The sequence below is a fragment of the Saimiri boliviensis genome, chromosome 5, assembly GCF_048565385.1.
Source record: "Saimiri boliviensis isolate mSaiBol1 chromosome 5, mSaiBol1.pri, whole genome shotgun sequence".
Taxonomy (NCBI): domain Eukaryota; kingdom Metazoa; phylum Chordata; class Mammalia; order Primates; family Cebidae; genus Saimiri; species Saimiri boliviensis.
In genome coordinates this window covers 148,717,014-148,730,001 of record NC_133453.1, presented here as the reverse complement: position 1 = coordinate 148,730,001, position 12,988 = coordinate 148,717,014, and the positions used below count along the sequence as shown (strand labels likewise).

Below are 12,988 nucleotides of genomic sequence, written 5' to 3'. Positions count from 1 at the left end.
CCCAGATGTGTTCACCAAGCTCAGTGCTGGACACCAGGGCGCCAGGAAAGACCTGAGCATCACTACAACAAGGGCTGGGCACGAGGCTGACCGCCACTTACCAAGGTCCAGCACGGCCCAATCAAAGTCTTCCTTTAGTCTCACCATCTAAAGGACAGAAGGTGGACATGTGTCAAAATGGAACCTGACAACTCCATGCAGGGAAGGGGGTGGGGAGGTGCCTGCTCATGCCTACTCTCCCACCGTGGACCCACGTGATGTGAAACCTTGATATGTCATGGACATAGGGGTGCCCCGGCCCTCCCCACGACTGAACCCTGGAAGGACAGGGCAGGCGGGTCACTGGGCTTGGGCAAGTTGCCCTGGCTATGCCCTACTGCAGGTACCTTGAGGACCTCAACACACCACAAAGAGTACACTTGTATGACCTCAGGGATGTGCTGTTCCCCTGGGTGTGAGCCAGGGCCACCTACCAAATCACGCCCAACCAAGGAGGCTGGCCCGGATGTCAGGTGCTGCCGAACTGGCAGTCGCACAGCCTGCCCCTGGGTGTGGAGGACGAGCAACCAGGGCCCGCTGTACAACACACCAGAAATCGCAGCCCGGGGCCCCATGTCCTCGTGGATTCTGTGGTGGATCCCTATCCCTGCCACATACAACAGCTCCCACGCACAGAGCACGCCACACTCGGCCAATCAGGGGACACTCGATGTCTAATCATTTCCGAGACCCCACCCCACTGGAGATGACCCCAAGACTCAGAAGCAGCCTGGATGGAAAATTTCTGGGACACGTCCTTCCAGAGCAGGCCTTCCCACTCAGGAGGATACAACACTGCCACTTACCCACAGGGAAGAGAGGACCCCCAGTGGGACATGGTCTGTAACCTTGGCTCAAAGCTCAAAACTCTAAGCACCATCAGGCACCAGCCAGAGCTAGTCCAGAGCCAATCTCACAGAAACGATGCTGTTCCACACTTCGCTCAAACAGGCACCACGGGGATGGCCCATTGCTTAATATGTTTCATCGCATTAGGGACCATGGGTTTGGAGTCATCCTTGAAAATCAGCAGCATGACCCCATGGGCTGAATCACACACCCCTCCCCAGTGTCAGACAGTCCCCGAACCTTGTGGCACCCTGGACCCCTTGTGCCCACTCTCATGTGGCGTGGATGTCCTAAAGGCCTGACCTGAGCACTGAGTCTTAGCAGGGCACTGCCCTGAGTGGGGCTGCGAAAACCCTTTACTGAGTGGACCTTTCAGGGAAGGTATCCCACTTGGGTCTAACTGCCAAGGAAGCCTCCCTCCTGGAGGACCCATCCCAGGACGAGATTCAGGGCAGCTCCTGAGGAAACCCTGGTGGCTGAGGGGTGCCCCGTGGCTAGCCCACACAGCCTCGCTAATGGCCCATGACCCCAGCAGGATCCACTCACCTGTGCTTGTCAATGCCAGGGGCTCTGTGGGCAGAAGAGCTCACTGAAAGACAAGGGGAGAATGGGGGCTCAGGAAAGACCCAGCAAGGTGCCCTGTCCCCAAGTAATGGGAGCGTCCACACCAAGCCCAAGTAGTGAGACTGGGCTGCCTCACAAAGGAGCAGAGGCAGTGTGGGGCACCCCCAAGATGCTGTTCAGGGCCTTGCGGTCCAGTCCAAAACACAATGGCCCTTCAGGCGACCCGAAAATCCCAGCATCCTTTCAAAATTCACATCTAGGCTGGGCCTCAGCGTAATCCTATTGAGCATGATTTTTAAGTCATCACCTCTCTTCAGACAACATAAGGTTCTCATCATTGACCCAACCCAGGGCACCCCCCTCCCCACACATGCATCCAGCGGGACCCAGATATGCTCACCAAGCTCAATGCAGGACACCAGGGCGCCAGGAGAGGCCTGAGCTTCAGCACAGCAAGGGCTGGGCACGTGGCTGACAGCCACTCACCAAATTCCAGCAGGGCCCAATGAAAGTCTTCCTTTAGGGCCGGGTGCGGTGGCTCAAGCCTGTAATCCCAGCACTTTGGGAGGCCGAGGCGGGTGGGTCACGAGGTGGAGAGATCGAGACCATCCTGGCCAACATGGTGAAACCCTGTCTCTACTAAAAATACAAAAAGTTAGGGGGCATGGTGGTGCATGCCTATAATCCCAGCTACTCAGGAGGCTGAGACAGGAGAACTGCCAGAACCCAGGAGGCGGAGGTTGCGGTGAGTCGAGATCGTCCCATTGCACTCCAGCCTGGGTAACAAGAGCAAAACTCCGTCCCAAAAAAAAAAAAAAAAAAAAAAAAGTCTTCCTTTTGTCTCACCATCTAGAGGACAGATGGTGGACATGTGTCGATATGGAACCTCACACCTCCATGCAGGGAAGGGGGTGGGGAGGTGCCTGCTCATGCCTACTCTCCCACCGTGGACCCATGTAATGTGAAACCTTGACATGTCATGGACGTAGGGAAGCCCCAGCCCTTCCTACGACTAAACCCTGGAATAACAGGGCAGGTGGGTCACTGGGCTTGGGCAAGTTGCCCTGGCTATGCCCTACTGCAGGTACCTTGAGGACCTCAACACACCACAAAAAGTACACTTGTATGACCTCAGGGATGTGCTGTTCCCCTGGGTGTGAGCCAGGGCCACCTACCATCTCACACCCAACCAAGGAGGCTGGCCCGGATGTCAGGTGCTGCCGAACTGGCAGTCGCACAGCCTGCCCCTGGGTGTGGAGGACGAGCAACCAGGGCCCGCTGTACAACACACCAGAAATCGCAGCCCGGGGCCCCATGTCCTCGTGGATTCTGTGGTGGATCCCTATCCCTGCCACATACAACAGCTCCCACGCACAGAGCAGGCCACACTCGGCCAATCAGGGGACACTTGATGTCTAATCTTTTCCTAGACGCCACCCCATTGGAGATGACCCCAAGACTCAGAAGCAGCCTGGACGGAAAATTTCTGGGACACGTCCTTCCAGAGCAGGCCTTCCCACTCAGGAGGATACAACACTGCCACTTACCCACAGGGAAGAGAGGACCCCCAGTGGGACATGGGCTGTAACCTTGGCTCAAAGCTCAAAACTCTAAGCACCATCAGGCACCAGCCAGAGCTAGTCCAGAGCCAATCTCACAGAAACGGTGCTGTTCCACACTTCGCTCAAACAGACACCACGGGGATGGCCCATTGCTTAATATGTTTCATCGCATTAGGGACCATGGGTTTGGAGTCATCCTTGAAAATCAGCAGCATGACCCCATGGGCTGAATCACACACCCCTCCCCAGTGTCAGACAGTCCCCGAACCTTGTGGCACCCTGGACCCCTTGTGCCCACTCTCATGTGGCGTGGACGTCCTAAAGGCCTGACCTGAGCACTGAGTCTTAGCGGGGCACTGCCCTGAGTGGGGCTGCGAAATCCCTTTACTGAGTGGACCTTTCAGGGAAGGTATCCCACTTGGGTCTAACTGCCAAGGAAGCCTCCCTCCTGGAGGACCCATCCCAGGACGAGATTCAGGGCAGCTCCTGAGGAAACCCTGGTGGCTGAGGGGTGCCCCTTGGCTAGCCCACACAGCCTCGCTAATGGCCCATGACCCCAGCAGGATCCACTCACCTGTGTTTGTCAATGCCAGGGGCTCTGTGGGCAGAAGAGCTCACTGAAAGACAAGGGGAGAGTCGGGGCTCAGGAAAGACCCAGCAAGGTGCCCTGTCCCCAAGTAATGGGAGTGTCCACACCAAGCCCAAGTAGTGAGACTGGGCTGCCTCACAAAGGAGCAGAGACAGTGTGGGGCACACCCAAGATGCTGTGCAGGGCCTTGAGGTCTCAGTCCAAAACACAATGGCCCGGCAGGGGACCTGAAAATACCAGCATCATTTGAAAATTCTCATTAGGCTGGGCCTCAGCGTAATCCTATTGAGCATGACTTTTAAGTCATCACCTCTCTTCAGACAATATAAGGTTCTCATCATTGACCCAACTCAGGGCACCCCCCGCCCCACACATGCATCCGGCGGGACCCAGATGTGTTCACCAAGCTCAGTGCTGGACACCAGGGCGCCAGGAAAGACCTGAGCATCACTACAACAAGGGCTGGGCACGTGGCTGACCACCACTTACCAGGGTCCAGCACGGCCCAATGAAAGTCTTCCTTTAGTCTCACCATCTAAAGGACAGAAGGTAGACATGTGTCGAAATGGAACCTGACACGTCCATGCAGGGAAGGGGGTGGGGAGGTGCCTGCTCATGCCTACTCTCCCACCGTGGACCCACGTGATGTGAAACCTTGATATGTCATGGACATAGGGGTGCCCCGGCCCTCCCCACGACTGAACCCTGGAAGGACAGGGCAGGCGGGTCACTGGGCTTGGGCAAGTTGCCCTGGCTATGCCCTACTGCAGGAACCTTGAGCACCTCAACTGCCCACGAAAGTTCACTTGTACGACCCCATGGATGTACTGTTCCCCTGGTGTGGGCCAGGGCCACCTAGCATCTCACGCCCAACCAAGGAGGCTCACCCGGATGTCAGGTGCTGCCAAACTGGCAGTTGCACAGCCTGCCCCTGGGTGTGGAGGACGAGCAACCAGGGCCCGCTGTACAACACACCAGAAATAGCAGCCCGGGGCCCAAGAGCCTTGGGGACTCTCTGGTAGGTCCCCAACCCTGCCCCATACAACAGCTCCCACGCACAGAGCACGCCACACTCGGCCAATCAGGAGACACGTGATGTCTAATCCTTTCCGAGACCCCACCTCAATGGAGATGACCCCAAGACTCAGAAGCAGCCTCGATGGAAAATTTCTGGGACAGGTCCTTCCACAGCAGGCCTTCCCACTCAGGAGGACACAACACTGTCACTTACCCACAGGGAAGAGAGGACCCCCAGTGGGACATGGGCTGTAACCTTGGCTCAAAGTCCAAAACTCTCAGCACCATCAGGCACCAGCCAGAGCTAGTCCAGAGCCAACCTCAGGGTAATGGTGCCCTCCCACACTTGCCTCAAACTAGCAACACTGGGATGGCCCATTGCTTAATATGGTTGGTTCCATTCGGGGCCATGAGTTTGGAGTCATACTTGAAAATCAGCAGTATGACCCCATGGGCTGAATCACACACCCCTCCCCAGGGTCGGAGAGCCCCCAGTCCTTGTGGCACCCTGGACCTCTTGTGCCCACTCTCATGTGGCATGGCCATCCTAAAGGCCTGACCTGAGCACTGAGTCTTAGTGGGGCACTGCCCCACGTGGGTCTGACAAAACCCTTCACTGCCTGGACCTTTCAGGGAAGGTATCCTCCTTGGGTCTGATTCCCAAGGAAGCCTCGCTCCTGGAGGACCCACCCAGGCCGGGATTCAGGTCAGCTCCGGAGGAAACCCATGCGGCTGAGGGGTAACCCTTGGCAAAACCACACAGCCTCGCTAATGGCCCGTGACCCCAGCAGGATCCACTCACCTATGCTGCTCAATGCCAGGGGCTCTGTGGGCAGAAGAGCTCACTGAAAGACAAGGGGAGAATGGGGGCTCAGGAAAGACCCAGCAAGGTGCCCTGTCCCCAAGTAATGGGAGCGTCCACACCAAGCCCAAGTAGTGAGACTGGGCTGCCTCACAAAGGAGCAGAGGCAGTGTGGGGCACCCCCAAGATGCTGTTCAGGGCCTTGAGGTCTCAGTCCAAAACACAATGGACCTGCAGAGGACCCGAAAATCCCAGCATCCTTTCAAAATTCTCATTAGGCTGGGCCTCAGCGTAATCCTATTGAGCATGATTTTTAAGTCATCACCTCTCTTCAGACAACATAAGGTTCTCATCATTGACCCAACTCAGGGCAGCCCCCTCCCCACACATGCATCCGGCGGGACCCAGATGTGTTCACCAAGCTCAGTGCTGGACACCAGGGCGCCAGGAAAGACCTGAGCATCACTACAACAAGGGCTGGGCACGAGGCTGACCGCCACTTACCAAGGTCCAGCACGGCCCAATCAAAGTCTTCCTTTAGTCTCACCATCTAAAGGACAGAAGGTGGACATGTGTCAAAATGGAACCTGACAACTCCATGCAGGGAAGGGGGTGGGGAGGTGCCTGCTCATGCCTACTCTCCCACCGTGGACCCACGTGATGTGAAACCTTGATATGTCATGGACATAGGGGTGCCCCGGCCCTCCCCACGACTGAACCCTGGAAGGACAGGGCAGGCGGGTCACTGGGCTTGGGCAAGTTGCCCTGGCTATGCCCTACTGCAGGTACCTTGAGGACCTCAACACACCACAAAGAGTACACTTGTATGACCTCAGGGATGTGCTGTTCCCCTGGGTGTGAGCCAGGGCCACCTACCAAATCACGCCCAACCAAGGAGGCTGGCCCGGATGTCAGGTGCTGCCGAACTGGCAGTCGCACAGCCTGCCCCTGGGTGTGGAGGACGAGCAACCAGGGCCCGCTGTACAACACACCAGAAATCGCAGCCCGGGGCCCCATGTCCTCGTGGATTCTGTGGTGGATCCCTATCCCTGCCACATACAACAGCTCCCACGCACAGAGCACGCCACACTCGGCCAATCAGGGGACACTCGATGTCTAATCATTTCCGAGACCCCACCCCACTGGAGATGACCCCAAGACTCAGAAGCAGCCTGGATGGAAAATTTCTGGGACACGTCCTTCCAGAGCAGGCCTTCCCACTCAGGAGGATACAACACTGCCACTTACCCACAGGGAAGAGAGGACCCCCAGTGGGACATGGGCTGTAACCTTGGCTCAAAGCTCAAAACTCTAAGCACCATCAGGCACCAGCCAGAGCTAGTCCAGAGCCAATCTCACAGAAACGATGCTGTTCCACACTTCGCTCAAACAGGCACCACGGGGATGGCCCATTGCTTAATATGTTTCATCGCATTAGGGACCATGGGTTTGGAGTCATCCTTGAAAATCAGCAGCATGACCCCATGGGCTGAATCACACACCCCTCCCCAGTGTCAGACAGTCCCCGAACCTTGTGGCACCCTGGACCCCTTGTGCCCACTCTCATGTGGCGTGGATGTCCTAAAGGCCTGACCTGAGCACTGAGTCTTAGCAGGGCACTGCCCTGAGTGGGGCTGCGAAAACCCTTTACTGAGTGGACCTTTCAGGGAAGGTATCCCACTTGGGTCTAACTGCCAAGGAAGCCTCCCTCCTGGAGGACCCATCCCAGGACGAGATTCAGGGCAGCTCCTGAGGAAACCCTGGTGGCTGAGGGGTGCCCCGTGGCTAGCCCACACAGCCTCGCTAATGGCCCATGACCCCAGCAGGATCCACTCACCTGTGCTTGTCAATGCCAGGGGCTCTGTGGGCAGAAGAGCTCACTGAAAGACAAGGGGAGAATGGGGGCTCAGGAAAGACCCAGCAAGGTGCCCTGTCCCCAAGTAATGGGAGCGTCCACACCAAGCCCAAGTAGTGAGACTGGGCTGCCTCACAAAGGAGCAGAGGCAGTGTGGGGCACCCCCAAGATGCTGTTCAGGGCCTTGCGGTCCAGTCCAAAACACAATGGCCCTTCAGGCGACCCAAAAATCCCAGCATCCTTTCAAAATTCACATCTAGGCTGGGCCTCAGCGTAATCCTATTGAGCATGACTTTTAAGTCATCACCTCTCTTCAGACAATATAAGGTTCTCATCATTGACCCAACTCAGGGCACCCCCCTCCCCACACATGCATCCGGCGGGACCCAGATGTGTTCACCAAGCTCAGTGCTGGACACCAGGGCGCCAGGAAAGACCTGAGCATCACAACAAGGGCTGGGCACGTGGCTGACCGCCACTTACCAGGGTCCAGCACGGCCCAATGAAAGTCTTCCTTTAGTCTCACCATCTAAAGGACAGAAGGTAGACATGTGTCGAAATGGAACCTGACACGTCCATGCAGGGAAGGGGGTGGGGAGGTGCCTGCTCATGCCTACTCTCCCACCGTGGACCCACGTGATGTGAAACCTTGATATGTCATGGACATAGGGGTGCCCCGGCCCTCCCCACGACTGAACCCTGGAAGGACAGGGCAGGCGGGTCACTGGGCTTGGGCAAGTTGCCCTGGCTATGCCCTACTGCAGGAACCTTGAGCACCTCAACTGCCCACGAAAGTTCACTTGTACGACCCCATGGATGTACTGTTCCCCTGGTGTGGGCCAGGGCCACCTAGCATCTCACGCCCAACCAAGGAGGCTCACCCGGATGTCAGGTGCTGCCAAACTGGCAGTTGCACAGCCTGCCCCTGGGTGTGGAGGACGAGCAACCAGGGCCCGCTGTACAACACACCAGAAATAGCAGCCCGGGACCCAAGGGCCTTGGGGACTCTCTGGTAGGTCCCCAACCCTGCCCCATACAACAGCTCCCACGCACAGAGCACGCCACACTCGGCCAATCAGGAGACACGTGATGTCTAATCCTTTCCGAGACCCCACCTCAATGGAGATGACCCCAAGACTCAGAAGCAGCCTCGATGGAAAATTTCTGGGACAGGTCCTTCCACAGCAGGCCTTCCCACTCAGGAGGACACAACACTGTCACTTACCCACAGGGAAGAGAGGACCCCCAGTGGGACATGGGCTGTAACCTTGGCTCAAAGTCCAAAACTCTCAGCACCATCAGGCACCAGCCAGAGCTAGTCCAGAGCCAACCTCAGGGTAATGGTGCCCTCCCACACTTGCCTCAAACTAGCAACACTGGGATGGCCCATTGCTTAATATGGTTGGTTCCATTCGGGGCCATGAGTTTGGAGTCATACTTGAAAATCAGCAGTATGACCCCATGGGCTGAATCACACACCCCTCCCCAGGGTCGGAGAGCCCCCAGTCCTTGTGGCACCCTGGACCTCTTGTGCCCACTCTCATGTGGCATGGCCATCCTAAAGGCCTGACCTGAGCACTGAGTCTTAGTGGGGCACTGCCCCACGTGGGTCTGACAAAACCCTTCACTGCCTGGACCTTTCAGGGAAGGTATCCTCCTTGGGTCTGATTCCCAAGGAAGCCTCGCTCCTGGAGGACCCACCCAGGCCGGGATTCAGGTCAGCTCCGGAGGAAACCCATGCGGCTGAGGGGTAACCCTTGGCAAAACCACACAGCCTCACTAATGGCCCGTGACCCCAGCAGGATCCACTCACCTATGCTGCTCAATGCCAGGGGCTCTGTGGGCAGAAGAGCTCACTGAAAGACAAGGGGAGAATGGGGGCTCAGGAAAGACCCAGCAAGGTGCCCTGTCCCCAAGTAATGGGAGCGTCCACACCAAGCCCAAGTAGTGAGACTGGGCTGCCTCACAAAGGAGCAGAGGCAGTGTGGGGCACCCCCAAGATGCTGTTCAGGGCCTTGAGGTCTCAGTCCAAAACACAATGGACCTGCAGAGGACCCGAAAATCCCAGCATCCTTTCAAAATTCTCATTAGGCTGGGCCTCAGCGTAATCCTATTGAGCATGATTTTTAAGTCATCACCTCTCTTCAGACAACATAAGGTTCTCATCATTGACCCAACTCAGGGCAGCCCCCTCCCCACACATGCATCCGGCGGGACCCAGATGTGTTCACCAAGCTCAGTGCTGGACACCAGGGCGCCAGGAAAGACCTGAGCATCACTACAACAAGGGCTGGGCACGAGGCTGACCGCCACTTACCAAGGTCCAGCACGGCCCAATCAAAGTCTTCCTTTAGTCTCACCATCTAAAGGACAGAAGGTGGACATGTGTCAAAATGGAACCTGACAACTCCATGCAGGGAAGGGGGTGGGGAGGTGCCTGCTCATGCCTACTCTCCCACCGTGGACCCACGTGATGTGAAACCTTGATATGTCATGGACATAGGGGTGCCCCGGCCCTCCCCACGACTGAACCCTGGAAGGACAGGGCAGGCGGGTCACTGGGCTTGGGCAAGTTGCCCTGGCTATGCCCTACTGCAGGTACCTTGAGGACCTCAACACACCACAAAGAGTACACTTGTATGACCTCAGGGATGTGCTGTTCCCCTGGGTGTGAGCCAGGGCCACCTACCAAATCACGCCCAACCAAGGAGGCTGGCCCGGATGTCAGGTGCTGCCGAACTGGCAGTCGCACAGCCTGCCCCTGGGTGTGGAGGACGAGCAACCAGGGCCCGCTGTACAACACACCAGAAATCGCAGCCCGGGGCCCCATGTCCTCGTGGATTCTGTGGTGGATCCCTATCCCTGCCACATACAACAGCTCCCACGCACAGAGCACGCCACACTCGGCCAATCAGGGGACACTCGATGTCTAATCATTTCCGAGACCCCACCCCACTGGAGATGACCCCAAGACTCAGAAGCAGCCTGGATGGAAAATTTCTGGGACACGTCCTTCCAGAGCAGGCCTTCCCACTCAGGAGGATACAACACTGCCACTTACCCACAGGGAAGAGAGGACCCCCAGTGGGACATGGGCTGTAACCTTGGCTCAAAGCTCAAAACTCTAAGCACCATCAGGCACCAGCCAGAGCTAGTCCAGAGCCAATCTCACAGAAACGATGCTGTTCCACACTTCGCTCAAACAGGCACCACGGGGATGGCCCATTGCTTAATATGTTTCATCGCATTAGGGACCATGGGTTTGGAGTCATCCTTGAAAATCAGCAGCATGACCCCATGGGCTGAATCACACACCCCTCCCCAGTGTCAGACAGTCCCCGAACCTTGTGGCACCCTGGACCCCTTGTGCCCACTCTCATGTGGCGTGGATGTCCTAAAGGCCTGACCTGAGCACTGAGTCTTAGCAGGGCACTGCCCTGAGTGGGGCTGCGAAAACCCTTTACTGAGTGGACCTTTCAGGGAAGGTATCCCACTTGGGTCTAACTGCCAAGGAAGCCTCCCTCCTGGAGGACCCATCCCAGGACGAGATTCAGGGCAGCTCCTGAGGAAACCCTGGTGGCTGAGGGGTGCCCCGTGGCTAGCCCACACAGCCTCGCTAATGGCCCATGACCCCAGCAGGATCCACTCACCTGTGCTTGTCAATGCCAGGGGCTCTGTGGGCAGAAGAGCTCACTGAAAGACAAGGGGAGAATGGGGGCTCAGGAAAGACCCAGCAAGGTGCCCTGTCCCCAAGTAATGGGAGCGTCCACACCAAGCCCAAGTAGTGAGACTGGGCTGCCTCACAAAGGAGCAGAGGCAGTGTGGGGCACCCCCAAGATGCTGTTCAGGGCCTTGCGGTCCAGTCCAAAACACAATGGCCCTTCAGGCGACCCAAAAATCCCAGCATCCTTTCAAAATTCACATCTAGGCTGGGCCTCAGCGTAATCCTATTGAGCATGACTTTTAAGTCATCACCTCTCTTCAGACAATATAAGGTTCTCATCATTGACCCAACTCAGGGCACCCCCCTCCCCACACATGCATCCGGCGGGACCCAGATGTGTTCACCAAGCTCAGTGCTGGACACCAGGGCGCCAGGAAAGACCTGAGCATCACAACAAGGGCTGGGCACGTGGCTGACCGCCACTTACCAGGGTCCAGCACGGCCCAATGAAAGTCTTCCTTTAGTCTCACCATCTAAAGGACAGAAGGTAGACATGTGTCGAAATGGAACCTGACACGTCCATGCAGGGAAGGGGGTGGGGAGGTGCCTGCTCATGCCTACTCTCCCACCGTGGACCCACGTGATGTGAAACCTTGATATGTCATGGACATAGGGGTGCCCCGGCCCTCCCCACGACTGAACCCTGGAAGGACAGGGCAGGCGGGTCACTGGGCTTGGGCAAGTTGCCCTGGCTATGCCCTACTGCAGGAACCTTGAGCACCTCAACTGCCCACGAAAGTTCACTTGTACGACCCCATGGATGTACTGTTCCCCTGGTGTGGGCCAGGGCCACCTAGCATCTCACGCCCAACCAAGGAGGCTCACCCGGATGTCAGGTGCTGCCAAACTGGCAGTTGCACAGCCTGCCCCTGGGTGTGGAGGACGAGCAACCAGGGCCCGCTGTACAACACACCAGAAATAGCAGCCCGGGACCCAAGGGCCTTGGGGACTCTCTGGTAGGTCCCCAACCCTGCCCCATACAACAGCTCCCACGCACAGAGCACGCCACACTCGGCCAATCAGGAGACACGTGATGTCTAATCCTTTCCGAGACCCCACCTCAATGGAGATGACCCCAAGACTCAGAAGCAGCCTCGATGGAAAATTTCTGGGACAGGTCCTTCCACAGCAGGCCTTCCCACTCAGGAGGACACAACACTGCCACTTACCCACAGGGAAGAGAGGACCCCCAGTGGGACATGGGCTGTAACCTTGGCTCAAAGCCCAAAACTCTCAGCACCATCAGGCACCAGCCAGAGCTAGTCCAGAGCCAACTTCAGGGTAATGGTGCCCTCCCACACTTGCCTCAAACTAGCAACACTGGGATGGCCCATTGCTTAATATGGTTGGTTCCATTCGGGCCCATGAGGTTGGAGTCATACTTGAAAATCAGCAGTATGACCCCATGGGCTGAATCACACACCCCTCCCCAGGGTCGGAGAGCCCCCGATCCTTGTGGCACCCTGGACCTCTTGTGCCCACTCTCATGTGGCATGGCCATCCTAAAGGCCTGACCTGAGCACTGAGTCTTAGTGGGGCACTGCCCTGCATGGGTCTGACAAAACCCTTTACTGCCTGGACCTTTCAGGGAAGGTATCCTCCTTGGGTCTGATTCCCAAGGAAGCCTCGCTCCTGGAGGACCCACCCAGGCCGGGATTCAGGTCAGCTCCGGAGGAAACCCTTGTGGCTGAGGGGTAACCCTTGGCAAAACCACACAGCCTCGCTAATGGCCCGTGACCCCAGCAGGATCCACTCACCTATGCTGGTCAATGCCAGGGGCTCTGTGGGCAGAAGAGCTCACTGAAAGACAAGGGGAGAATGGGGGCTCAGGAAAGACCCAGCAAGGTGCCCTGTCCCCAAGTAATGGGAGCGTCCACACCAAGCCCAAGTAGTGAGACTGGGCTGCCTCACAAAGGAGCAGAGGCAGTGTGGGGCACCCCCAAGATGCTGTTCAGGGCCTTGCGGTCCAGTCCAAAACACAATGGCC

At 57.2% G+C, this 12,988-nt stretch overlaps 6 non-coding genes across 6 annotated transcripts; all 6 read right to left on the bottom strand.

Annotated features, from left to right (window-relative positions):
- Positions 1-1,715: 1,715 nt before the first annotated feature.
- LOC120368174 (small nucleolar RNA SNORD115) lies at positions 1,716-1,796 on the bottom strand. Its single transcript, XR_005582377.2, has one exon. It is a non-coding gene; the product is annotated as a small nucleolar RNA SNORD115 (small nucleolar RNA).
- Positions 1,797-3,869: 2,073 nt separating this feature from the next.
- LOC120368166 (small nucleolar RNA SNORD115) lies at positions 3,870-3,950 on the bottom strand. Its single transcript, XR_005582370.1, has one exon. It is a non-coding gene; the product is annotated as a small nucleolar RNA SNORD115 (small nucleolar RNA).
- A 1,753-nt stretch (positions 3,951-5,703) lies between these two features.
- LOC120368158 (small nucleolar RNA SNORD115) lies at positions 5,704-5,784 on the bottom strand. The gene has a single exon (XR_005582362.1). It is a non-coding gene; the product is annotated as a small nucleolar RNA SNORD115 (small nucleolar RNA).
- Positions 5,785-7,540: 1,756 nt separating this feature from the next.
- On the bottom strand, positions 7,541-7,621 carry LOC141584730 (small nucleolar RNA SNORD115). Its single transcript, XR_012517935.1, has one exon. It is a non-coding gene; the product is annotated as a small nucleolar RNA SNORD115 (small nucleolar RNA).
- A 1,750-nt stretch (positions 7,622-9,371) lies between these two features.
- LOC141584729 (small nucleolar RNA SNORD115) lies at positions 9,372-9,452 on the bottom strand. The gene has a single exon (XR_012517934.1). It is a non-coding gene; the product is annotated as a small nucleolar RNA SNORD115 (small nucleolar RNA).
- A 1,756-nt stretch (positions 9,453-11,208) lies between these two features.
- LOC120368163 (small nucleolar RNA SNORD115) lies at positions 11,209-11,289 on the bottom strand. The gene has a single exon (XR_005582367.1). It is a non-coding gene; the product is annotated as a small nucleolar RNA SNORD115 (small nucleolar RNA).
- Between the last annotated feature and the right edge of the window lie 1,699 nt (positions 11,290-12,988).